This window comes from Oncorhynchus masou, chromosome 7, assembly GCF_036934945.1.
Source record: "Oncorhynchus masou masou isolate Uvic2021 chromosome 7, UVic_Omas_1.1, whole genome shotgun sequence".
NCBI lineage: Eukaryota > Metazoa > Chordata > Actinopteri > Salmoniformes > Salmonidae > Oncorhynchus > Oncorhynchus masou.
Genome location: NC_088218.1, coordinates 11137112 through 11163827, shown reverse-complemented (window position 1 = coordinate 11163827; position 26716 = coordinate 11137112).

Below are 26716 nucleotides of genomic sequence, written 5' to 3'. Positions count from 1 at the left end.
ATATGCCATGCTATCTGATGTTTCTGACCCGACAGCTTTACAGGAACATCTGCCAGCCTCCGAAATCCTAAATGAAGGGAAATGATTGGCACCGTTTAATAGGACGATTAGCCATGTAATCTTAGTTAACCCAAATCGTGCGTAACTTGGTCAGATGCTCAATGTCCACTAGAGATGACGAGCCATGTAAAACTCTTCTATAATTGTGTCCCATGGCCTTGTTTGACTTTGTTCAGCCTGCAATGGAGGCTGTCTGTCAGTAGGGGGCCACCTCCAATATCTGTGACATCAAACTAGAACTCAAATCAAATTGTGTTGGTCACATACACATGTTTAGTAGATGTTATTGCGGGTGTAGTGAAATGCTTGTGTTTGTAGCTCCAAGAGTGCAGTAATAGCTAACAATTTCACAACAATACACACAATTCACATACATCTAAAGGAATGGAATTAAGAATATATAAAGATTTGGATGAGCAATGTCTGAGCGGCATAGACTAAAATACAGTAGAATAGAATACAGTATATAAATATGAGATGAGTAATGAGAAATATGTCAACATTATTAAAGGGACTACGTGGTAGTCTATATTTTGAGAAAGGGCTAATATCGGTGCATACCTCTAGTCTTAAATCAGTCAAAGGAACTGAACCTAATCATTTCAAGTAAAATGGAATGACCTTTTAGAGTTTCTCTTTATGCTTTAAAACCACACATTCCTATAAGTGTTCATATTCTACTTCATCCTAATAAAACATGCTCAGATGTTGATCTAAACTGAAGCCAGAACATGTTATTCACACTGAGATGCCCTGAGATGCATGTTGACACTTTACAATGGTGTTGACTAACTTACTCATCTTGTACAACCCAATTTCCAGCATATGGAAGATGAAGGTGATAGTAGTGACAAGTAAAGGAATGCTTCTTTCACAGAAAGACACAGCTCCCTGTCTGATGGGCTCTGAGAGGGGAGATTGATGATCTCTCAATCCCAATGTGCCCCTGAGGGGTGCAGATGGAGAGAAGCAGCGCTCGGTCTGTCAGTCAACTGTGGTACTTTTCCGTCACTCCGAGTGACGTCTGTGGAGGACACAACCTCGATTTAGAAACACTGCACTTATAGGACGACTCCCTGCAATCTGACTCTCTCTCTTCCTCTCTCTACTATCTCTCTCACTCTCTATCTCTGAGCTTCAAATGCATTGTTGCTATTAATAACACAGCTTCCCGGGCTGGGCAAAGGGCTCTTTCCCTCCTGGTGTGTGTGTGTGTGTGTGTGTGTGTGTGTGTGTGTGTGTGTGTGTGTGTGTGTGTGTGTGTGTGTGTGTGTGTGTGTGTGTGTGTGTGTGTGTGTGTGTGTGTGTGGAGGAGCATGTCGGAGTAGGACACAAACTGAAGGCTCCTCTCAATTAAAATTGCTGTAACAAGACTGTGTTACCTTCATGGCTGTGTGGGGCTTCATGGGTATCTCTCTCCCAATGTTACTTAGAATATGACTGACAGGACAGTAATCTATGAAATACATGGAGCAGTATTCCTCACAATACATTTCACATACTGTATATTTCAGTTGTAAAAAATGTCTCCATATACTCTATCTGCTGCATTATGGGCATTATCTGATGAGGGAACAGTGCATCTATGATGGGAATAGGAGCAGGCAGTAGGCTATAGGTTTGGTGTGGGAGTGAGAGCCTGGGAAGTTGAAGGTTAGCATGCAGGAAGGACACTCCAGTCCACAGTAACTGCAGCAGTCTTCACTTTCTTCCTGTTCCTGTTCCCCTAGCCCATGTGATCTGCTGGGGGCGGGGCCTCTTCTCCCAGCCCTCCACTCACAGGAGGAGGATTCAGAAGGAGGAGTAGCCTGCTGCAAGGAAAGGGGCCCCTGTGAGTCAGTGCAGGTGATTGATTTGCTTTTCACGCACATAGAATAGTTCTCGTGCCAATAATCTAGAGATCAGCACGGTCGGCCACTACAGCCACGGTCCTCTACTCTCACTCCTGCAGGAGTCCTCATACACCTATCTGCAGGACGGGTTTGCCCACATTGTCTGTCACTAACCAGCATGGAGGAGATGCAGTCATCCATCCATCCCTGTAAACTGGGTGGCTCACCTTACTAAACCACTACTGTCGGCGCTCAGGAGGAACTTAAACCTATGCAGGTAGCATGAACCTAATGGGACTCTGTGATTACAGATAGAGGTAGAGGAGAAAGTAGCCAGGATTGGCTAGGTTACTTTCTACTTGTAATCCGTTAGAGTTACTAGCTACCTGTCCAAAATTGTAATCATTAATGTAACTTTTGGGTTACCCAAACTCAGTAATGTAATCGGATTACTTTCCCCTGAAGAAGACAAAAAGGATCCAACAAACAAATTTGTTGTGTCATCATAGTGGTCTCTGACATCATAGTGGTCTCTGACTTGTGGTCAGACTCGCTCAGGTGGAACCAACCTGAACCAACTTTTTTCAATGCTGAATTGAATGTCATTGAGGAAACAGAATGGTGTCAATGTATTTATTTTTGAAAAGTAATCCAAGAAGTAATCCTCTAGTGTTTTTTCAAAAGTATCTGTAATTTGATTGCAATATTTCTTTCTGGTAATGTACCTGATTACGCCGTTTTTTTGGTAATCAGATTACATGTCATCAGTTACTGCCCAACAGAGAGGAGGGGGGAGAGAGAGAGTAGCTGGGGGCCTTCTCTGCAGTGTGCTGCTGCTACTGCAGGGACAAGGTGACTTTAGAGCAGAACAATTGTTTTAATGGGTGAAATATGAGACTGTCTTTGTCCTTCAGGAGAGGTCATGCATGCGGACAGAAGACCATGTTCACATGCGGTGTAAAGACAGACATTTGTTCAGATCAATTGTTCACATTGTTCACATTTGTAATACATCCAGAGTCAGCCAAGTAGCAGAACATATCAATCTAGCTAAATACACAGTACTAACCGCTGTGAGGAATGGTACATTATTGCATTAATGTACGCTGTGTAACAAGTATTTACCCACATATTTCATGGAGACACGTAAAACAAAAGGAAATGTGATCTAAAACAGAACGTTTCAGCAACCATGTTGTTATGTCATCTTGGCTCCACTCAGCTCCACAGCAGATGACAGTCCTCCTGTCAGGTCACTTGTCAATTTCCTGTTTCCCATCATGCTTTTGGCTCTCCACCAGGAAGTTGGGGATAATCCCGCTGCCCACATGGTCACTGGCATGGTGCTAGTGCAAATGGCACGCTGCTGGGCCAAGCGGTGTGGAGGAGGGTTAGTGACTAATTATACTACATTATGAAACAGCAGCACATTACTGTCAGGGACAGATGCTGGAGACAGGTGTAGTGGTGTCTGCTAAGAAGGAGAGGGGGAAAGGACCATGCTATTTCACCATTTCACTTAGCTTAAGAGTTTCCTCATCTGGTCCTTGGGGACCTACAGGGGTGCACATTTTTGTTCTTGCCCTGCACTAACATACCTGATCTGATTCAATGAATCAACAGTCCCTTGATTAGCTCACACACCTGCCTCAAGTATGCTATTTAGGTGTGTCTCCCTCAGTGGGAGGCCCATGTTTTGAGGATTCTTTCATTGAAGTCAATGAAAGCCAAAGCTAATATGACTGAGAAAACTAATCTTTAACTTGTCCAAGCCTATCAGGAATGTCACCAATCCATCTCCACAATCCCACACAGTGTGAAGGGCAGGGCCGTGCACAGGCCTTTGGCAGGTGCTCAAAGTTACACACACAAGTTTACTTACATTTCTTACATTCATAGCTAATGATCTAATGCTCAACATATATTATTAAGCATAGGCCTCATTGACTTTCTGCAAAATCATGCCACTTATCCCACTGTAAGCAAGATTACAGCCGACTGCTCAAAGAGAGGGCAAAGAGGGGTCGGCTATCAGCTGATCATAATGAAAATATATTATGTAAATCAGCTAGTTAGCTAGCTAGCTAGTTAGCTATGCTGTTGAAACAATCTAACTAGTCTTTACCTGTGATTGGAGTTTGTTCGGGTGCTGACATCTGCCTCTTAGGCCTCCTAACAAACAGTCAAATTGAAATCTTCGCTGTTCCTGACCGTGAGATCACACATGCAACTCAAAAGGGAGCCCTTCGACACTACCGTTCAGTGCCGGTAGCGCAGTGCACATGCTCATGTGGGAAATTTTTCCAATATCCAAAAAAGGAGAATATACCTAGTTTGATGGGCAATTAATTTAAGTAATGAGAGAAAATTAAATTAGATTAAATTCTAATGTAATAATTGAAAACCACCACCAATCTGAAAGGGCACTTTTGTCATAGGAGGGAAAAGGTCAGGTGCTCAGGCACCCTTAGACCTCTATCTGTGCCCGGTGAAGGGTCAGCGTTGTGGGTACAATTTACCCAGGTTTACTGTATACACATTACCAGTGTTCCAAGTCTTTGCTTTGTTTTGAAAGCAGAGGGATAATTACTTAGGCTTACGGTAGAACAAGGAGACGTTTACCAGTGAGGGTTTAAGTCCATAAAATAAGTAGGTAGATGTACGCCCCAAAACGTTTGTGAGGTGTGAAGGCGAGTTGCTGTCTAACAGAAAGTGAACTTCCTCACCCCTAAAAAGGGCATATACTGTAGTGTATACGTCTACTGTCATCACGAACACTTGCTACATGGTGGACATGGAATAGTGGAATAGTTTACATTTTCCAGGGAAAGCAGTGAAAGATCCTGGAAGCTTTCTGAATAACATGCGTGGTTGTCTCTGTGTGCGCATGCGTGTGTGTGATATGTGGGGGTATGTGTTCTCTGTGGGGGTATCAGGGGCAATTCTGGCCACTGTTGAGTTTTCCCAGCTGTCTGGATCAATGGGATCAAGTTATTCTGCCTACCAGACCCACCTACAGGCTCGTGCCGAGTTCTTCATCCTTCGTTGATCAGGTTGAATTTGAAGACACAAGTCATGTTCTTGCTTCATGTATATACTGCAAGTAGTAGCCAATCATCAAACTAAGACAAACTGTCTTCAAATTATTTTGATTATGAGGCAGACACTGCTTTTGGTGGAATGGAACACAGTGTTTCTCTCTCATACTACACCCCTACTTTTTATTTATGATTTTTTAACCTTATTTAACTAGGCAAGTTAGTTAAGAACAAATTATTATTTACAATGACGCCCAAGGAACAGTGGGTTAACTGCCTTGTTCAGGGGCAGAACGGGCAGCTCGGGATTTGATCTTAGAAGCCTCTAATTCTGGTAATTAGGGAGCAGTGCTGACGTGAAGGTAATGGCAGACTGAAGTTATGTGGAGCACCACAAGATAAAACCTAATATTCAATATTGGCAAGTTAGACTAAAATATTAGCACTACATAATCTGGTGGGTGATAACCTTCAATCTGGATAATAACACAAAACACATCTTAAAACTAGAGACATTTATCGACAAATATTACGAAAACAAGCAACCTTTCGGTTAGAAGTCCAACGCTCTAACCACTAGGCTACCTGCCGCCCCTACCCCTATCTCTACCCCCACCTCAAACCCTACTTCTACCTCTACCCTATCTCTACCTCTAACCCTACCTCTACCTCTATTTATACCTCTAACCCTACCTCTATTTAAACCTCTAACCCTACCTCTAACCCTACCTCTATTTATACCTCTAACCCTACCTCTATTTATACCTCTAACCCTACCTCTACCTCTAACCCTACCTCTATTTATACCTCTAACCCTACCTCTATTTAAACCTCTAACCCTACCTCTACCTCTAACCCTCACCTCTGCCTCTAACCCTACCTCTAACTCTACCTCTACCCTAACCCTACTTCTAACCCTACCTCTACCCCTCACCTCTAACCCTACTTCTAACCCTCACCTCTAACTCTACCTCTAACCCTCATCTCTAACCCTACCTCTAACCCTCACCTCTAACCCTACTTCTAACCCTCACCTCTAACCCTACTTCTAACCCTCACCTCTAACCCTACCTCTAACCCTACCTCTATTTATACCTCTAACCCTCACCTCTAACCCTACCTCAACCCTCACCTCTAACCCACACCTCTAACCCTCACCTCTAACCCTACCTCTAACCCTACCTCTAACCCTACCTCTAACCCTACCTCTATTTATACCTCTAACCCTACCTCTAACCTACCTCTACCTCTAACCCTACCTCTACCCCTACCTCTACCCCTACCTCTAACCCTACCTCTACCTCTAACCCTACCTGTACCTCTACCTCTAACCCTACCTCTATTTATACCTCTAACCCTACCTCTAACCCTCACCTCTAACCCTACCTCTATTTATACCTCTAACCCTACCTCTAACCCTACCCTACCTCTACCTCTAACCCTACCTCTACCTCTAACCCTACCTGTACCCCTACCTCTAACCCTACCTCTACCTCTAACCCTACCTCTATTTATACCTCTAACCCTACCTCTAACCCTCACCTCTAACCCTACCTCTAACCCTACCTCTACCTCTAACCCTACCTCTAACCCTACCTCTAACCCCAACCCTAACCCTACCTCTACCTCTAACACTACCTCTAACCCTACCTCTACCTCTACCCTACCTCTACCTCTAACCCTACCTCTACCTCTAACCCTACCTGTACCCCTACCTCTACCTCTAACCCTACCTCTAACCCTACCTCTAACCCTAACTCTACCTCTAACACTACCTCTAACCCTACCTCTACCTCTAACACTACCTCTAACCCCTACCTCTAACCCTACCTCTACCTCTAACCCTACCTCTACCCCTACATCTACCTCTAACCCTACCTCTACCTCTAACCCTACCTCTACCCCTACCTCTAACCCTACCCTACCTCTATTTATACCTCTAACCCTACCTCTACCCCCTACCTAACCTCCCTACCTACCTCTAACCTCTAACCCTACTAACCCTACCTCTACCCCTACCTCTAACCCTACCTCTACCTCTAACCTCTACCTCTAACCCCAACTCTAACCCTACCTCTACCTCTAACACTACCTCTAACCCTACCTCTACCTCTACTACCTCTAACCCTACCTCTACCCTACCCTACTAACCTCTAACCCCACCTCTAACCCTACCTCTACCCCTACATCTACCTCTAACCCTACCTCTAACCCTACCCTACCTCTAACCTCTAACCTCTAACTCTAACCTCTACCTCTAACCCTACCTCTAACCCTACCTCTACCTCTAACCCTACCTGTACCCCTACCTCTAACCCTACCTCTACCTCTACCTCTATTTATACCTCTAACCCTACCTCTAACCCTCACCTCTAACCCTACCTCTATTTATACCTCTAACCCTACCTCTAACCCTAACCCTAACCCTACCTCTAACACTACCTCTAACCCTACCTCTAACCCTACCTCTACCCCTACCCTAACCCTACCTCTACCTCTAACCCTACCTCTATTTATACCTCTAACCCTACCTCTAACCCCACCTCTAACCCTACCTCTACCTCTAACCCTCACCTCTAACCCTACCTCTACCCCTACATCTACCTCTAACACTACCTCTAACCCTACCTCTAACCCTACCTCTACCCCTACCTCTAACCCTACCTCTACCTCTAACCCTACCTCTACCTCTACCTCTAACCCTACCTCTAGCCCTACCTCTAGCCCTACCTCTAGCCCTACCTCTAGCCCTACCTCTAGCCCTACCTCTAACCCTACCTCTAACCCTACCTCTACCTCTAACCCTACCTCTATTTATACCTCTAACCCTACCTCTATTTATACCTCTAACCCTACCTCTACCCCTACCTCTACCCATAACCCTACCTCTACCCCTACCTCTACGTCTACCTGGAACCCCATCCCTACCCCTACCTCTACCCATAACCCTACCTCTACCCATAACCCTACCTCTACCCCTACCTCTACCCATAACCCTACCTCTACCCCTACCTCTACGTCTACCTGGAACCCCATCTCTACCCCTACCTCTACCCCTACCTCTACCTACTGTATACGCTATCTGGTAGCATCAAGCATGATGTTTTTCTCCCTACTAGAGACAGCTGTTTAATTGAATGTCATGAGTCTCAAACACAATCCGCATTGCTCCGTGTCCCATCTTCCCTCACAAAGAAGTCGTGACTTGGTCCTGCTCCAGTTTCATCATCCATGCAGCGTCCTGCCTCCCGGAGCTGCTCGGTAGTGAAATTAATTCCCAGCCGGTACTTTCGCAGTACAGACAGATGGACGCCCCCATGCTACAGTACTACCAGCCGTTACCATGGTAACGTAGGCAGATGACTCAGCAGAGAATGCAGCTGTGTGTGAAAGGATGAAAGGCGTAATCCTCTCCACTGACCGACTGACTGTCCCTCGCTGTCAGTCCCAGACATGGGGACACAAGCACGCACACACATGCACATGTTCACGAATACAGACACATTAAGGGACATTTGTTACCCAGAATCCACCAGGTTTTCTTGCCAACTGCAGTTTTTCCTGCTGCAGAGTTATACATAGTACATAGACAGCTGATAACCCTTTACATGAGCCAGCTGTATATAACACCTTATAAATGAATGGATTTATGTATTGATATTAGCTGCTATAAGAAGCCATGAACTGTTATGAACGCTTACACCCACTGGGTAAAAACTGGTTCAATCAACATTGTTTCCACCACATTTTTTGTTGATTTTACGTTGACGTTAGTTGACAACACAACCAAATGTATATCAAAACTAACATCTGTGCCCAGTGGGTATGGTCTTATAATATACTGTTGGTTGATAGAGGGCACTATGAATGCATTAGATTAGGGACTATGAATAGATCTGCCTAACTCCAGGCTGACACTAAGACACTTGTGTTGTGCCTCATCACAAGCAGGCCTGACTCAGTGTTACAGTGTTGACAGCTAGACCCATGGGAACAGATAGTTACCATTGTGACGTTTGGCCAAGTAGTCGCCATGAATAGATAGAAAGTGTAATGCTGAGAGCCACCAAGCTTATGGGCCAGATGACACACACACACACAAATACCACCCCCACTCACCGCCACCTAACACACTGACGGACGGACGGACGAGCAGAAGTAGGGGTGCTGAGGGTGCTGCATCATCTATATATATATATATATATATATATTGTAATAATAGTATTTTTCTCAAAATGTGTGAACTAGGCCTTTTATTAGTGTAGTATTTAAAACAATCGTCAGCACCCCAAATCCAAAACATCTTCCTGCAGCCGTGGACTAGACTAGTCAAACAGAACCTGGTAGTAAGTGGCGTGTACAGTGTTTCACTCTAGCAAGGAAAGAATCCAGAGATTACTATGTTCGTCTAGACAGGGACCGATGGGATTTCCCAGTGAGATGTTGACTATGTTCATCTAGACAGGGACCGATGGGATTTCCCAGTGAGATGTTGACTATGTTCATCTAGACAGGGACCGATGGGATTTCCCAGTGAGATGTTGACTATGTTCATCCAGGGAGTGGGAGAGTGAGATGTTGACTATGTTCATCTAGACAGGGACCGATGGGATTTCCCAGTGAGATGTTGACTATGTTCATCTAGACAGGGACCGATGGGATTTCCCAGTGAGATGTTGACTATGTTCATCTAGACAGGGACCGATGGGATTTTCCAGTGGGATGATGACAATGTTCGTCTAGACAGGGACCGATGGGATTTTCCAGTGGGATGATGACTATGTTCATCTAGACAGGGACCGATGGGATTTTCCAGTGGGATGATGACTATGTTCATCTAGACAGGGACCGATGGGATTTTCCAGTGGGATGATGACTATGTTCGTCTAGACAGGGACCGATGGGATTTTCCAGTGGGATGATGACTATGTTCGTCTAGACAGGGACCGATGGGATTTTCCAGTGGGATGATGACTATGTTCATCTCGACAGGGACCGATGGGATTTTCCAGTGGGATGATGACTATGTTCGTCTAGACAGGGACCGATGGGATTTTCCAGTGGGATGATGACTATGTTCGTCTAGACAGGGACCGATGGGATTTTCCAGTGGGATGATGACTATGTTCGTCTAGACAGGGACCGATGGGATTTTCCAGTGAGATGATGACTATGTTCGTCTAGACAGGGACCGATGGGATTTTCCAGTGGGATGATGACTATGTTCGTCTAGACAGGGACCGATGGGATTTTCCAGTAATATATTGACTATGGCATCTTTCCATATATGCCATTGTTTTCCACAGTGTTCAGAGTGTCACTACTGATAATGCCACTGCGACACCATTGTTGTGGAAATGTGTTTCTGGCTCGCTGCAGTGGAAGACAAATAATATGTTTGACTTTTTATCCTAGAAACGTGGTGACAGGGCTTGATTGAATGGTGCCCTAGATATTTCTGAGGGCTAACGCAATTCATTTTAAAACATCAAAAGAATTGTAGGCAGAATAAAGAGGACTTTATGGCAGAATGATTTTATAAAATAATTATTCATTATGATCCAGATATAGCTTAGCATTATTGTACAAATATTTCAAATTAAATGCCTATAGGGATGCTGGGTAATATGCTGAAACAGCCCCTGCAGTGGCACCATGACACCATCTTCTAAAGGCCAGGGAGTCATAATGATCATGACTCTTCTAAAGGCCAGGGAGTCATAATGATCATGACTCTTCTGAAGGCCAGGGAGTCATAATGATCATGACTCTTCTCAAGGCCAGGGAGTCATAATGATCATGACGCTTCTCAAGGCCAGGGAGTCAGAATGATCATGACTCTTCTAAAGGCCAGGGAGTCAGAATGATCATGACTCTTCTAAAGGCCAGGGAGTCATAATGATCATGACTCTTCTCAAGGCCAGGGAGTCAGAATGATCATGACTCTTCTAAAGGCCTAATTCGCTGCTCCCATACCAAAGGATTTTAGAACAAAATTGCAATGTACAATATTTAGAAACGTAATTAATTTGAGTTAATTTTCTGTTCATATTGTATGGTTTGATTCATATGACTAATAACACAGCACATGTGAATGGCTGATGTAAAGATACTCTCTGACCTGCAGTGCCAACATTATAGTCCAGTCTTCCTGTTTGCACCACGGTAATGACCTAGGATTCTCTTGTCCCAGGGTTTGTTCAATGTCAATGTCTAGTGCTCCTTAGCCAGCCTGTTAGTGGGCAATGTGATGATGCAGTTCCCTTTTGTTCTACTGTGTTCTGTGACGTCCTGTAGAAAGACTGTCCGTCCGGCCGGTTCTTGGGTTTGCTGAGTCGTTACGTGAACACTACTTCCTGACTGATATTTCCTGTTTGTCTTGGCACGGACCTCCAATGAATGTCAACCTCCTTTCCTTGTTTCCTGAGCCTTTCAGAGATCTTTTCATGTTTTACCCCACTCTCCTCTTTTGCAACAGTGGCTTTTCCTATTGTTGACATTGATGAGTTTTCTCAAAGAGTACTGGAGTTGGTGTTTAGTCTCTTTTTCTCTGCACAGTCTCAGGCCCCCGGACAGCGATAGGTAGACAGACGCAAGTATAACACAACGTTCTAAAACAAATAGCATATGTATTGCTAATGTGTACTGGCTGAGGTTGTCAGCACCACATGTAGCCAGATTCATAGCGAACACATTAATATCCAGAGTTGTATTAGTTTATGGGTTTATGGAGCTGGTTCAGGGCAGAGAGCCACTGTGTGTAGAATCAGAGGAAGCTCCCATAAAACCAATGGTGGGAAAAGTACCCAATTGTCATACTTCAGTAAAAGTATAGATACCTTCATAGAAAGTTACTCCAGTAAAAGTATAGATACCTTCATAGAAAGTTACTCCAGTAAAAGTATAGATACCTTCATAGAAAGTTACTCCAGTAAAAGTATAGATACCTTCATAGAAAGTTACTCCAGTAAAAGTATAGATACCTTCATAGAAAGTTACTCCAGTAAAAGTATAGATACCTTCATAGAAAGTTACTCCAGTAAAAGTATAGATACCTTCATAGAAAGTTACTCCAGTAAAAGTATAGATACCTTCATAGAAAGTTACTCCAGTAAAAGTATAGATACCTTCATAGAAAGTTACTTCAGTAAAAGTATAGATACCTTCATAGAAAGTCACCCAGTAAAATACTACTTCAGTAAAAGTCTAAAAGTATTTTGTTTTAAATATACTTAAGTATCAAAAGTAAATGTAATTGCTAAAATATACTTCACATGTAAAAGTATAAATCATTTCAAATGTCTTATATTAAGTAAAGCAGACGGCACCGTTTTCTTGTTAAAACAATGTTTGGATAGCCAGGGACACACTCCAACACTCAGACTTTATTAACAAAAGATGCTGTTGTGTTTAGAGAGTCCGCCAGAATATAGGCAGTAGGGATGACCACGTGTTCTCTTGATTAATGCATGAATTTCACAATTTTCCTTTGGGTTGTCAGGGAAAATGCAATATTTTCTTTAGGAATGTAGTGAAGTAAAAGTTGTCAAAAATGTAAATAGTAAAGTACAGATACCCCCAAAAACTACTTGTAGCAGTTTAAAGTATTATTACTTAAGTACTTTACACCACTGCATAAAACCCAGTGATACAGTCCATTGTCTTCTGTCTGTGGTTGGGACTTCTCCATTCCAATCGTGAGATTTTCCATAGGGTAAATGAAGCTCCCTGTAGACTTCCCCTATATTGAGATGAACATCCTTCCCTCAATGAGCTGTTTCCCTGAACCATCCCATCTACCCTGACTACGTCCCAAATGGCTCGCTAGTTCCTATAGTGTCCTGGTCAAAAGTAGTGCACTAAATAGGGAATAGGGCTCTTTTGGGATGCAGAACCACCCTTATTCTCTTCTCTGTGTTTGACCATGAACCCCTTGAACCGGGAACTTCTTAGACTCTTCGGATCGCTGTTTGAGATCTGTGCTACATACTTGTCCCTGCTCAGAGGTGCCCTCTACATATCCCTTACGGAGTCACTCTCGGATAGAGAAGCCAGAATTAGCAAGTGTTGAAAGGTAAAACAAAGTCTCCGGACAACGTTTACCCTCAACACGCCAGTGCAGAAAGGACACCTGGAAATGGGACTGACTGTACAGTTTACAGCTCGTCCTTGACATGGCACAAGGTGAACAATGGCCTTAGTACTTTATCTATATAAATCAGGACAAAGTCTCATACGTGGCAAGAACATCCAATATCCTCTGGTCAAAAGAAATGATCAGGATCCTGTCATCAATGTCACGAGCTTCTTACATTATAACTGATGCAAATGATGGACCTGGAGTAGTTGTTAGGGATTCTGTCTCGACACTGTTACCATGACAGAGGGTTGTAGATGGCAAGAGGTTGATTACACCCCGACCGGACGTTGCTAGGTCTATTGTGACGACAACCGCCTTTACGGATCACAACCCAGAGAGCTACACCGTCAACAAACATGGTTTCACTCTGTGCTGAAGGAGCAGGGGCGTTTCTAGGAAGGATTTAATGGCAGGGCAAAGGGGGGGACTAAGAACCAGTCAGGTGTGGCCATAAGAAATCAGCAAAATATCACAAATAGCGTTGAAAATTGGCCTAAACTACGATGCATTGTATTGAATAACCGTTTCAAATGTTAATTTGTATATGCTCCTAATCTATTCAAATAAATACATTTGAAAATGAACATAGGGAAAATATTCAAGTTATATACATGTTCAATGGTAACTCACTGGCACTGAATAATGATCAACCATCAAAGGAGGGGGGTGCCACCCCTCTGACAACTCCCCTGTGGTGGAGAGGAGGGGAGAGTGTTACACGCTTGAGTGCTGCTTCTTGATGGGCATGTTGTTCACAGACTGTAATTGAATCTGGAATGGCTGAAATGTCAGCGCTCCATCTAATGTAACGGCTTGAATCAATCTCCCCACCATTTAATTATCTGGGAATATTGAACAGAATAAACAAGGTCATCAATTGAGCTGAACCTCCCATGAGTCTGACAGCTGAGAGAGTGAATGCAAGGAGAAAGCTGCATGTAAGGCCAATGGATGGTGTCCCCCCCAAATCACACCATATTCTCTATATAGTGCTCAACAACACCATATTCCCTTTATAGTGCACTACATAGGGAATGCCATTTGGGACACAGACACAGTGATAGGGAATAATGAAATAGCCTAAGGTCTCAGACTAGCAGGATGGGTTGGAGGTTACTGGTGTCTGGCACACCCCCACACACATTACCGCTGAACAGGTTAGTGGTTCATCAGAAGACTAGTGTGGATATTGGAACATAGCCTGGGATGAGTCTCTATCCTACATTAATTCCATTGTTAGCTATCTATTGTTAGCTATTAATTCCATTGTTAGCTATCTATTGTTAGCTATTAATTCCATTGTTAGCTATCTATCTTAAATATGAATTAACTACATATACACTGTAAAGGGGGTTCTGTGAATTTGACATTAACTTAGTGGCATTCATAAAATAAAACTGCAAGGGCACTTTCTTCATAGGAGGGCAAAGGGGCAGGTTCTCAGGCACCCCTAGACTAGGCCCCTATCTGGCACCCCTAAAGCCTTATCTGGTACGGCTAGACTAGGCCCCTGTCTGGCACCCCTAGAGCCTTATCTGGCACCCTAGACCCCCATCTGGCACCCCTAGAACCTTATCTGGCACCCCTAGACTAGGCCCCTATCTGGCACCCCTAAAGCCTTATCTGGCACTGCTAGACTAGGCCCCTATCTGGCACCCCTAGAACCTTATCTGGCACCCCTAGACTAGGCCCCTATCTGGCACCCCTAAAGCCTTATCTGGCACCCCTAGACTAGGCCCCTATCTGGCACCCCTAAAGCCTTATCTGGCACTGCTAGACTAGGCCCCTGTCTGGCAACCCTAGACCCCTGTCTGGCACCCCTAGAGCCTTATCTGGCACCCTAGACCCCCATCTGGCACCCCTAGAACCTTATCTGGCACCCCTAGACTAGGCCCACTATCAGGCACCCCTAGACCCCCATCTGGCACCCCTAGACCCCTGTCTGGCACCCCTGGACTAGACAGTCTAAAGCTTACTACTGATTTATTAAATGCAGAATCAATATCGTTTCGTCTGAGGCAGTGGTCGTCTGAGGCTTTTTATAGTCCCGTACCCCTTCAAACATTCAACCTCCAGCTGCATACCCCCTCTAGCACCAGGGTCAGCGCACTCTGAAATGTTGTTTTTTGCCATCATCGTAAACTTGCCACACACACACTATACGATACACTTATTACACATAAGAATGAGTTTTGTCACAACCCGGCTCATGGGAAGTGACAAAGAGCTCTTATAGGACATGGGTACAAATAATAATATAATAATAATCAATAATTTTGCTCTTTGTTTAGTCATCTTACATATAACACCTTATTTGTTCATCAAAAATTGTGAATAACTCACCACAGGTTAATGAGAAGGGTGTGCTTGAAAGGATGCACATAACTATGCAATGTTGGGTTGTATTGGAGAGAGTCTCAGTCTTAAATAATTTTCCACACACAGTCTGTGCCTGTATTTAGTTTTCATGCTAGTGAGGGCCGAGAATCCACTCTCACATACTGTAGGTATGTGGTTGCAAAGGGCATCAGTAATTTAACCGTGTGAATTGCCATGGCAAGAAACTCTGAACGCAGCCCTATCCAAAAATCTGGCAGTGGCTTCTGATTAAATTACATTTTCACAGAACCGCTTGTTGCAATTTCGACGAGGCTCTCTTGTTCAGATATCGGCAAGTGGACTGGAGGCAGGGCATGAAAGAGATAATGAATCCAGTTGTTTGTGTCGTCTGTTCCGGGAAAGTACCTGCGTAATTGCGCACCCAGCTTGTGTTGTGTAGCAAGATGGTCGCCTCTCTTCAAGTCCTTAGGATACTATGCAATAAATAGTTTTAATGTATTATTTCTTACAGTGTTAGCCCAGAAAATCTTAAGTGTTATTACATACAGCTGGGAAGAACTATTGGATATGAGTGACGTCAACTTACCAACATTACGACCAGAAATACAACTTTCCCGAAGCGGATCCTTTGTTCGGACCTCCACCTTGGTCATTGGATCGAATCCCAGAGGCCGATCCAAAACAACGTCATCGCCGCAGGAGAGGCAGACAGAGCGGCCTCCTGGTCAGACTTAGAAGGCGAGCACACCATCCACCGCTTCCGAGCATATTACTCGCTAATGTCCAGACTCTAGATAACAAGGTGGACAAAATTAGGGCACGAGTTGCCTTCCAGAGAGACATCACAGATTGTAACATTCTCTGTTTCACAGAAGCATGGCTCACTCAGGATATGTTGTCAGAGTCAGTACAGCCACCGGGTTTCTTCCTGTGTCGCGCCGACAGAAACAAACATCTCTCTGGTAAGAAGAAGGGCAGGGGTGTATGCCGCATGATTAACCACTCATGGTCTAATCATAACAACATACAGGAACTCAAGTCCTTTTGTTCACCTGACCTAGAATTCCTTACAATCAAATGCTGACAGCATTATCTCCCAAGAGAATTCTCTTCGATTATAGTCACAGCTGTGTATATCCACCCAAGCAGATACCTCGACGGCCCTGAAAGAACTTCACTGGACTCTATGTAAACTGGAAACCATATATCCTGAGGCTGCATTTATTGTAGCTGGGGATTTTAACAAAGCTAATTTGAGAACAATGCTACCTAAATTCTACCAGCACATTAATTGTAGTACCCACTCGAGCAAAACACTGGACCACTGCTACTCTAACTTCCGCGATGCATACAATGCCCTCCCTTCGGCAAATCTGACCATGACTCCATGTTTTTGCTCCTCTCCTATAGGCAGAAACTAAAACAGGAAGCGCCCGTGCTTAGGTCTATCCAACGCTGGTCTGACCAATCGGATTCCATGCTTCAAGATTGCTTCAATCACATGGACTGGGATATGTTCCATGTAGCCTCAGACAATAACATTGACGTATACGCTGATTCTGTGAGTGAGTTTATTAGGAAGTGGAGATGTTGTACCCATTGTGACTATTAAAACCTTCCCTAACCAGAAACCGTGGACTGATGGCAGCATTCACGCAAAACTGAAAGTGCGACCCACCGCACTTAATCATGGTAATGCGACTGGAAACATGACCGAATACAAACGGTGTAGTTTTTCCCTCCGCAAGGCAATCAAACAACAAAGCATCAGTATAGAGACAAAGTAGAGTTGCAATTCAACAGCTCAAACACGAGACGTATGTGACAGGGTCTACAGACAATCACGGATTACAAAAAGAAAACCAGCCCCGTCTTGGTCCCAGACAAATTAAACAACCTGGTCCCTTTTGGATATCAATTACATAACATGAATCTGTACAGGAATTGTTATAGGTCCTTTCCCGTGACCAGTGGAGGAGCTTTCAAACAGGCTCTGAGGCACGTGGATGTTACTGTAATCATTTCTTCAAACATTCTACACATTAACCAGTGCAATCAATTTAAGACATTTAAACTTTCCATAATGAGCTTCTGTCAATCATTGAACTTTGTGATATGGTTTGGCCTTTGGTTAGCAAGGACAAGGAACTTGCAACATGAGGATTAAGAAAGAAGAATGTCAAAGGTGGGACATCAAGTAATGGGGCCATTGAATTCCTCCCTCCCTATAGAGTGCTCCCTGCAAAGGGCAGAGGCAGCAGGGTATGGACAAGGACCAACCAGGCACAGGAAGTTGGTGGCACCTTAATTGGGGAGGATGGGCTCATGGTAATGGCTGGAACGGAATCAGTGGAATTGTATTAAAAACATCAAACACATGGAAACCATTGTTCCATTTGCTCCATTCCAGACATTTTTATGAGCCGTCCTCCCCTCAGCAGCCTCCACTGCAAACAGGGCCTTATATTTAGAGGCCAACTTTTAGAATTTTAAATATTGTTCTAATTCTAGACATTCATAGCATGGTTTAAATATTCCCCATGCAGTGTTAATGGGGAGCTAACATGGCTGCCATAGAATGTTGAAGTGTCATGTAAGTGTATCATAATCCTATTATAGACCAGGGATGGTCAACTGGCGGCGGAAGTGCCAATCCCTGGTCTATAATGAGCATTATGATACATTTACAAGACACTAGAATGAGAGTCAGAATAGTAGAATTCACTATGTGCAATTTGGAAATGTTGTTGTGCATTCACAGTTTAGAATGGCAGGAAATTAACTGTAAAACTGCATTTGTTTTCCTCTCCGCCCCATGACAAAATTAGTTGAATTGCATGAAATTAGTTGTAAAATGGTCAAATCTTCTCTCCACCCCATGGCAAAATGTGTAGAATTTCAGAAAACTTGCTTTAAAACTACAAAATGTTATCGACGCCCTATGGCAAAATATGTAGAATTGCAGGAAATTAACTCTAAAACATTTTCTCTCCACTGTCAAGAGGGGAGAAACTTAAAGGTGTGGTGGGGGGGGGGGGGGGGTAGATGCTGTAAATGTAGTAATGCTATAAATAATATGGTTAACAATTATCAAATATAAGCAAATATGGAATGGAATAATTTAGCTTATGCTGATTCTTTTGGTAGTGACATTCCTATCTGCCTATACCTACTTGCCGTGTGTGGCAGGCATGCCAGAGTAGACTCCTACTCCTGATTCACCTATAAACGTTGTGACTGCTGACATTGTCTACCGGCTTAGTTCATGATGTGGTCAAACACACACACACTCACACTCACACACACACTCTCTGAGTAACAGATCTCCACACACAGCAGCAGACACTTCCTGTCAAAGTAACTGTTTCATTTCTGTCAGCCAATCCAATCCACCATAGACTTATTTTTTTCAACCACCTACACTGCAGCTGCATCAGCCTTTGACCTGTATTTCTCTGTAAGAGTTTCCACAGCCCAGTGGTGGCAAAAACACACTCCACCCCTGGAGGAGATTAATATCATGTTTCAGACACCTCGCGGCAAAGTGACAGTGAATGACAGTAAGGCAGTGTAACACAATGGCTCCTTTGTGAAAACAGGAACTTACATATATAGGATCTTAATTTGATCACCCTTTTGCAGGATAAATGTGTAGTGTATTTGAGATTTTAAAATGGTTCTAAAGTCTGTAATTTCCATTTTGAAATTTCAAACTTCATTTTCCCATATAAAAACGGTATCAACCCCTAAACAAAATTCCATTAGTTATAATCCACATAATAATTCACATTTCCTGTTGCTGCAGGAAACTGTCTCAAATACAGATCCTACATCTGTATCCAGGAAGTTTGCTAATGCTTTTGACTTAATACATGAAAAATGAGATTATAATAAGACATTTCAAGTGACAGTTTTCTTAGGGATAGATCCCCTTAACCTTTTGCTTGATACACAGGGCCATAATAACATATCCAAGACAACTCATTGACATTAAGGTTTATTGGGAGTGGGGAAAAGGCTGTTCTGTAGCCTGGCCACATCTAATCTTGCAGAACCAGATGTGTGCAACTTCAACCACCTACTATAAGCTTCAGCTGTACAGTCTGGCATGCGAGATTAGGTTCCATCTATCCGCTAAAGCCTACATGTATGGCATGACAATGATGATGTTGGATGAAGTACATACTGCCTCATGGTCCCTTGGAGGGTGTGTGCGTTAGACCAGAGCTGACAATGATGGAATACACACAAGAGAATGGGATTTAATTATGCACCATTTTCAGTCTTCTCTGTCTTCCATCACTCTATCACACTTTCCTTTTTTAATCAACACTCCATCTTGTGAATCTCAGGACAGACTGATCACACTGCCTCCTAGTGTGGATATGAAAATGTCCTCATGTAATATTGACTGTAGCCACCATCTGTTCATCGGCTAATAGGCTCAGCTGGGAGACAGAGATCACAGTTGGAAACTGCAAATGATGAAAAATGGCGTCTGTAAATGACACGAAGAGAGCACACATGAATAGGGTCGGGCCCTTCTTCTCTCCACTGTAGTTTTTCCTGGTCATTTACAGGTTAGGACACATCTGGCCCTACACGTGACCTATCAGATTACATTATTCTTAATAAGTATTTGGTGTAAACATCTGTTTAATTGATTATTTATTTGCATTAGAGCCTGTTTGTATGAACGTTGATAAACTGCTACTCTACAATCTTAATCTCCCTTTAGATAAGGGGAATGAGTTGATAGGGCAGTGAGCAAGATAATCTGCTGGCTACTGTATGCCTTAAAGGGATACTTCAAGCTTCCCATAGACTTCCAGTCATTGCGCTAGTTAGCAATTGCGCTAGTTAGCAATTGCGCTAGTTAGCAATTGCGCTAGTTGGCAATTGCGCTAGCTAGCAACACTAGTTAGCAATTGCGCTAGCTAGCAACACTAGTTAGCAACTGCGCTAATGCTAGTCAAAAACCAACCAATGATGTATATAAACTCTTGATTGCTGATGCTATGTATTGGCCAGCAAAAGACTTTGAAGCCACCACTCAGCCATAGTTGCCCTACCCAGAAGAAGATGTCCTCCATTGGAATGAATGGAATTCTGCAGTATATTCATTAAATTACTGTATTTAAGTTTGTTTTTGTTGTAGTGGGGACAGTAACAGAACTTTCAAAAATACAATTTTTAGGATAAAAAAAAACAATATATATATATATATATATATATATATATTGTTTGATTTCTTATTTTTATGTTTAGCTCACATCATACAATTTAAAATTATGAATTAATGTGTCTGCTTTGAAAAGCTGGTTATGGCTCACATCAACACCATTATCCTAGAAACCCTAGACCCACTCCAATTTGCATACCGACCAAACAGATCCACAGATGAGGTAATCTCTATTGCACTCCACACTGCCCTTTCCCACCTGGACAAAAGGAACACCTACGTGAGAATGTTATTCATTGACTACAGCTCAGCGTTCAACACCATAGTACCCTCAAAGCTCATCACTAAGCTAAGGCTCCTGGGACTAAACACCTCCCTCTGCAACTGGATCCTGGACTTCCTGACGGGCCGCCCCCAAGTGGTGAGGGTAGGTAGTAACACATCTGCCACGCTGATCCTCAACACTGGAGCCCCTCATGGGTGTGTGCTCAATCCCCTTCTTTACTCCCTGTTCACCCACGACTGCATGGCCAGGCACGACTCCAACACCATCATTAAGTTTGCAGACTACACAACAGTCGTAGGCCTGATCACCGACAATGACGAGACAGCCTATAGGGAGGAGGTCAGAGACCTGGCCCGGGTGGTGCCAGGACAACAACCTATCCCTCAACGTGACCAAGACAAACGAGATGATTGTGGACTACAGGAAAATGAGGACCGAGCACGCCCCCATTCTCATCGAAGGGGCAGTAGTGGGGCAAGTTGAGAGATTCAAGTTCCGTGGTGTCCACATCACCAACAAACTAGAATGGTCCAAACACACCAAGAAAGTCATGAAGAGGGCACGACAAAGCCTATTCCCCCTCAGGAAACTGAAAAGATTTGGCATGGGTCCTCAGATCCTCAAAAGGTTCTACAGCTGCAACATCGAGAGCATTCTGACTGGATGCATCACTGCCTGGTATGACAACTGCTTGGTCTCCGACCGCAAGGCACTACACTAGGGCTAAGCTGCCTGCCATCCAGGACCTCTACAACAGGCGGTGTCAGAGGAAGGCACTAAAAATTGTCAAAAGACCCCAGCCACCACAGCAATAGACTGTTCTCTCTACTACCGCATGGCAAGCGGTACGGGAGCTCCAAGTTTAGGACCAAAAGGCTTCTCAACAGCTTTTACCCCCAAGCCATAAAACTCCTGAACAGGTAATTAAATGGCTACCTGGACTATTTGCATTGCCCCCCCCCCCCACTACTCTCTGTTTATCATATATGCATAGACACTTTAACTATACATTCATGTACACACTACCTCAATTAGCCCGACCAACCGGTAACCCCACATGCACATTGGTTACCCAGACTATCTGCATTGTGTCCCATATATGCACACCTACATGTACATACCTATAGTTTATTAGCCCGCTTCTACTGTATAACCCCTCTTTTACGCTACTGCTACTCTCTGTTTATCATATATGCATAGTCACTTTAACCTTACCTACATGTACATACTACCTCAATTAGCCCGACTAACCGGTGCCTGTATATAGCCTTCTCTACTGTATATAGCCTCTCTACTGTATATAGCCTCTCTACTGTATATAGCCTTCTCTACTGTATATAGCCTCTCTACTGTATATAGCCTTCTCTACTGTATATAGCCTTCTCTACTGTATATAGCCTCGCTACTGTATATAGCCTTCTCTACTGTATATAGCCTCTCTACTGTATATAGCCTTCTCTACTGTATATAGCCTCTCTACTGTATATAGCCTTCTCTACTGTATATAGCCTCTCTACTGTATATAGCCTTCTCTACTGTATATAGCCTCTCTACTGTATATAGCCTTCGCTACTGTATATAGCCTCTCTACTGTATATAGCTTCTATAGTTTATATAGTTTATATAGCTTCTATAGTTTATATAGCTTCTATAGTTTATATAGCTTCTATAGTTTATATAGCTTCTATAGTTTATATAGCTTCTATAGTTTATAGCTTCAATAGTTTATGTAGCTTCTATAGTTTATACTGTTGTATAGCTTCTATATAGCTTCTCTTCTACTAGTTTATATAGCTTCTATAGTTTATATAGCTTCTGTAGCTTCTATAGTTTATGTAGCTTCTATAGTTTATATACTGTATATAGCCTCTCTACTGTATATAGCCTTCTCTAGCTTCTGTATATAGCTTCTAGCTTCTACTGTATATAGCCTCTTCTACTGTTTATATAGCCTTCTATAGTTTATATAGCTACTGTTAGTTTATTTTCACTGTCTATAGTTTTTACTGTTGTAGTTTTATTTCTTTACTTATCTTATGTTCAACTAATACCTATAGTTTTTCTTTACTATAAAAAGTTTATATAGCTTCTATAGTTTATATAGCTTCTAGTTGGGTCTACTGTAAGGTGTTGTATTCTGTAGCTTCTATAGTTTATGGAGTAGCTTCAGCTTCGTGACAAATGAACTTTTATTTGATTTGTTTAATAGAATTATAGCTTCTATAGTTTATATAGGCTTCAAAAATAGTTTAAATGTAGATATTAAGCTTCAATGCTTCTATAGTTTATTTCTATAGCTTCTGTAGCTTCCATAGTTTATATAGCTTCCATAGCTTCTATAATTTATATAGCTTCTATAGTTTATATAGCTTCTATAGTTTATATAGCTTCTAGAGTTTATATAGCTTCTATAGTTTATATAGCTTCTATAGTTTATATAGCTTCTATAGTTTATATAGTTTATATAGCTTCTATAGTTTCTATAGTTTATATAGCTTCTATAGTTTATATAGCTTCTATAGTTTATATAGCTTCTATAGTTTATATATAGCTTCTATAGTTTATATAGCTTCTATAGTTTATATAGTTTATAGCTTCTATAGTTTATATAGCTTCTATAGTTTTATATCTATAGTAGCTTTATATAGCTTCTATAGCTTCTATAGTTTTTCTTATAGTTTATATAGCTTCTATAGTTTATAGCTTCTGTAGTTTATATAGCTTCTGTAGCTTCTATAGTTTATATAGCTTCTATAGTTTATGTAGCTTCTGTAGTTTATATAGCTTCTGTAGCTTCTATAGTTTATGTAGCTTCTATAGTTTATGTAGCTTCTATAGTTTATGTAGCTTCTATAGTTTATATAGCTTCTGTAGTTTATATAGCTTCTGTAGTTTATATAGCTTCTATAGTTTATATAGCTTCTATAGTTTATATAGCTTCTATAGCTTCTATAGTTTATATAGCTTCTATAGCTTCTATAGTTTATATAGCTTCTGTAGCTTCTATAGTTTATGTAGCTTCTATAGTAGCTTCTATAGTTTAGCTTCTGTAGTTTATATAGCTTCTGTAGTTTATATAGCTTCTGTAGTTTATATAGCTTCTATAGTTTATATAGCTTCTATAGCTTCTGTATTTTATATAGTTTATATAGCTTCTATAGTTTATATAGCTTCTATAGTTTATATAGCTTCTATAGTTTATAGCTTCTGTAGTTTATATAGCTTCTATAGTTTATATAGCTTCTATAGTTTATATAGCTTCTGTAGCTTCTATAGTTTATGTAGCTTCTATAGTTTATGTAGCTTCTATAGTTTATATAGCTTCTATAGTTTATATAGCTTCTATAGTTTATATAGCTTCTATAGTTTATATAGCTTCTGTAGCTTCTATAGTTTATGTAGCTACTATAGTTTATATAGCTTCTGTAGCTTCTATAGTTTATATAGCTTCTGTAGCTTCTATAGTTTATATAGCTTCTGTAGTTTATATAGCTTCTGTAGCTTCTATAGTTTATGTAGCTTCTGTAGCTTCTATAGTTTATATAGCTTCTGTAGCTTCTATAGTTTATGGAGCTTCTATAGTTTATATAGCTTCTGTAGCTTCTATAGTTTACATAGCTTCTGTAGCTTCTATAGTTTATGTAGCTTCTGTAGCTTCTATAGTTTATGTAGCTTCTGTAGCTTCTATAGTTTATGTAGCTTCTGTAGCTTCTATAGTTTATATAGCTTCTGTAGCTTCTATAGTTTATATAGCTTCTATAGCTTCATATAGCTTCTGTAGCTTCTATAGTTTATATAGCTTCTGTAGCTTCTATAGTTTATATAGCTTCTGTAGCTTCTATAGTTTATATAGCTTCTGTAGCTTCTATAGTTTATATAGCTTCTGTAGCTTCTGTAGTTTATATAGCTTCTATAGTTTATATAGCTTCTGTAGCTTCTATATTTTATGTAGCTTCCAAAATATTTTTTTTACACCGGTGAGGGAGTGCCAAGTGGAGGTCTGATGGCTTCAAAGCAGCGCCCCCTGTATGTCATCTAGTGTATAGGTAAATCATTAATTTGTCTTTTCCCTGTCATCACTTGTGGCTCAAAACCTTGGTGCTGATTGATCTGGAGCAACACATTGGTATTAGAAGCCAAAAATGTTAACGTCATCATTTCTCAAATCAGGCTCCGATCACAACAAGCTGGTGACTCAAGGCCTAGTTCCATCTTGTATGAGAGGTCACAAAGCAGTAAACACCATGATCCTTAGACAATGGGATCCTACAGTGTCTACTTGGGTTTAAAATGGTTGCTTGGCTTCGATGATTGACTTCATGAATATTTCACAATACACACCACACTAAAACAAACACTAGAAGCTAGACGTGTGGTTCAGGGGCAACCAGGTAAATCATTAATTTGTCTTTTCCCTGTCATCACTTGTGGCTCAAAACCTTGGTGCTGATTGATCTGGAGCAACACCAATGAGGAGCCTCTCCTCTCAAGAGGACACAGTTGACGCTGGCGAGAGCCGTCCCTGAAGCTGAACCATTGTGTGTGTGTGTGTGTGTGTGTGTGTGTGTGTGTAACGTATTGTTTGTTTCTTCTTGTCAAATTGCACTGCTGAGTGTGGGTGATCAGAGCTGCCTGCCAGGGAGGTAGTGGCTGCTGGCACCAATCAGCATGGTACTCTACTGATAACAACGCTATAAAGAGGAACTCATGAAACCCAGTGGCCTGAAAATATTTGGTGCGCTGGATTAATTAACCTGACTAAATCTAGCATCAAAGTCTTTCAAAATAATCCTTAATCCTTCACACTCATGAAGACCTGTTTGTGGAGGCCTGTTTGTGGAGGCCTGTTTGTGGAAGCCTGTTTGTGGAAGCCTGTTTGTGGAAGCCTGTTTGTGGAGGCCTGTTTGTGGAGGCCACTCATGAAGCCTGTTTGTGGAGCCTGTTTATGGAGGCCTGTTTGTGGAAGCCTGTTTGTGGAAGCCTGTTTGTGGAGGCCTGTTTGTGGAAGCCTGTTTGTGGAAGCCTGTTTGTGGAGGCCTGTTTGTGGAAGCCTGTTTGTGGAAGCCTGTTTGTGGAAGCCTGTTTGTGGAAGCCTGTTTGTGGAGGCCTGTTTGTGGAAGCCTGTTTGTGGAAGCCTGTTTGTGGAAGCCTGTTTGTGGAAGCCTGTTTGGAAGCCTGCCTGTTTGTGGAGGCCTGTTTGTGGAAGCCTGTTTGTGGAAGCCTGTTTGTGGAAGCCTGTTTGTGGAAGCCTGTTTGTGGAGGCCTGTTTGTGGAAGCCTGTTTGTGGAAGCCTGTTTGTGGAGGCCTGTTTGTGGAAGCCTGTTTGTGGAGGCCTGTTTGTGGAGGCCTGTTTGTGGAAGCCTGTTTGTGGAAGCCTGTTTGTGGAGGCCTGTTTGTGGAAGCCTGTTTGTGGAAGCCTGTTTGTCGAGGCCTGTTTGTGGAAGCCTGTTTGTGGAAGCCTGTTTGTGGAGGCCTGTTTGTGGAAGCCTGTTTGTGGAAGCCTGTTTGTGGAAGCCTGTTTGTGGAGGCCTGTTTGTGGAGGCCTGTTTGTGGAAGCCTGTTTGTCGAGGCCTGTTTGTAGAAGCCTGTTTGTCGAGGCCTGTTTGTGGAGGCCTGTTTGTCGAAGCCTGTTTGTGGAAGCCTGTTTGTGGAGGCCTGTTTGTGGAAGCCTGTTTGTGGAAGCCTGTTTGTGGAGGCCTGTTTGTGGAAGCCCGTTTGTGGAGGCCTGTTTGTGGAAGCCTGTTTGTAGAAGCCTGTTTGTCGAGGCCTGTTTGTGGAAGCCTGTTTGTCGAGGCCTGTTTGTGGAAGCCTGTTTGTCGTGGCCTGTTTGTGGAAGCC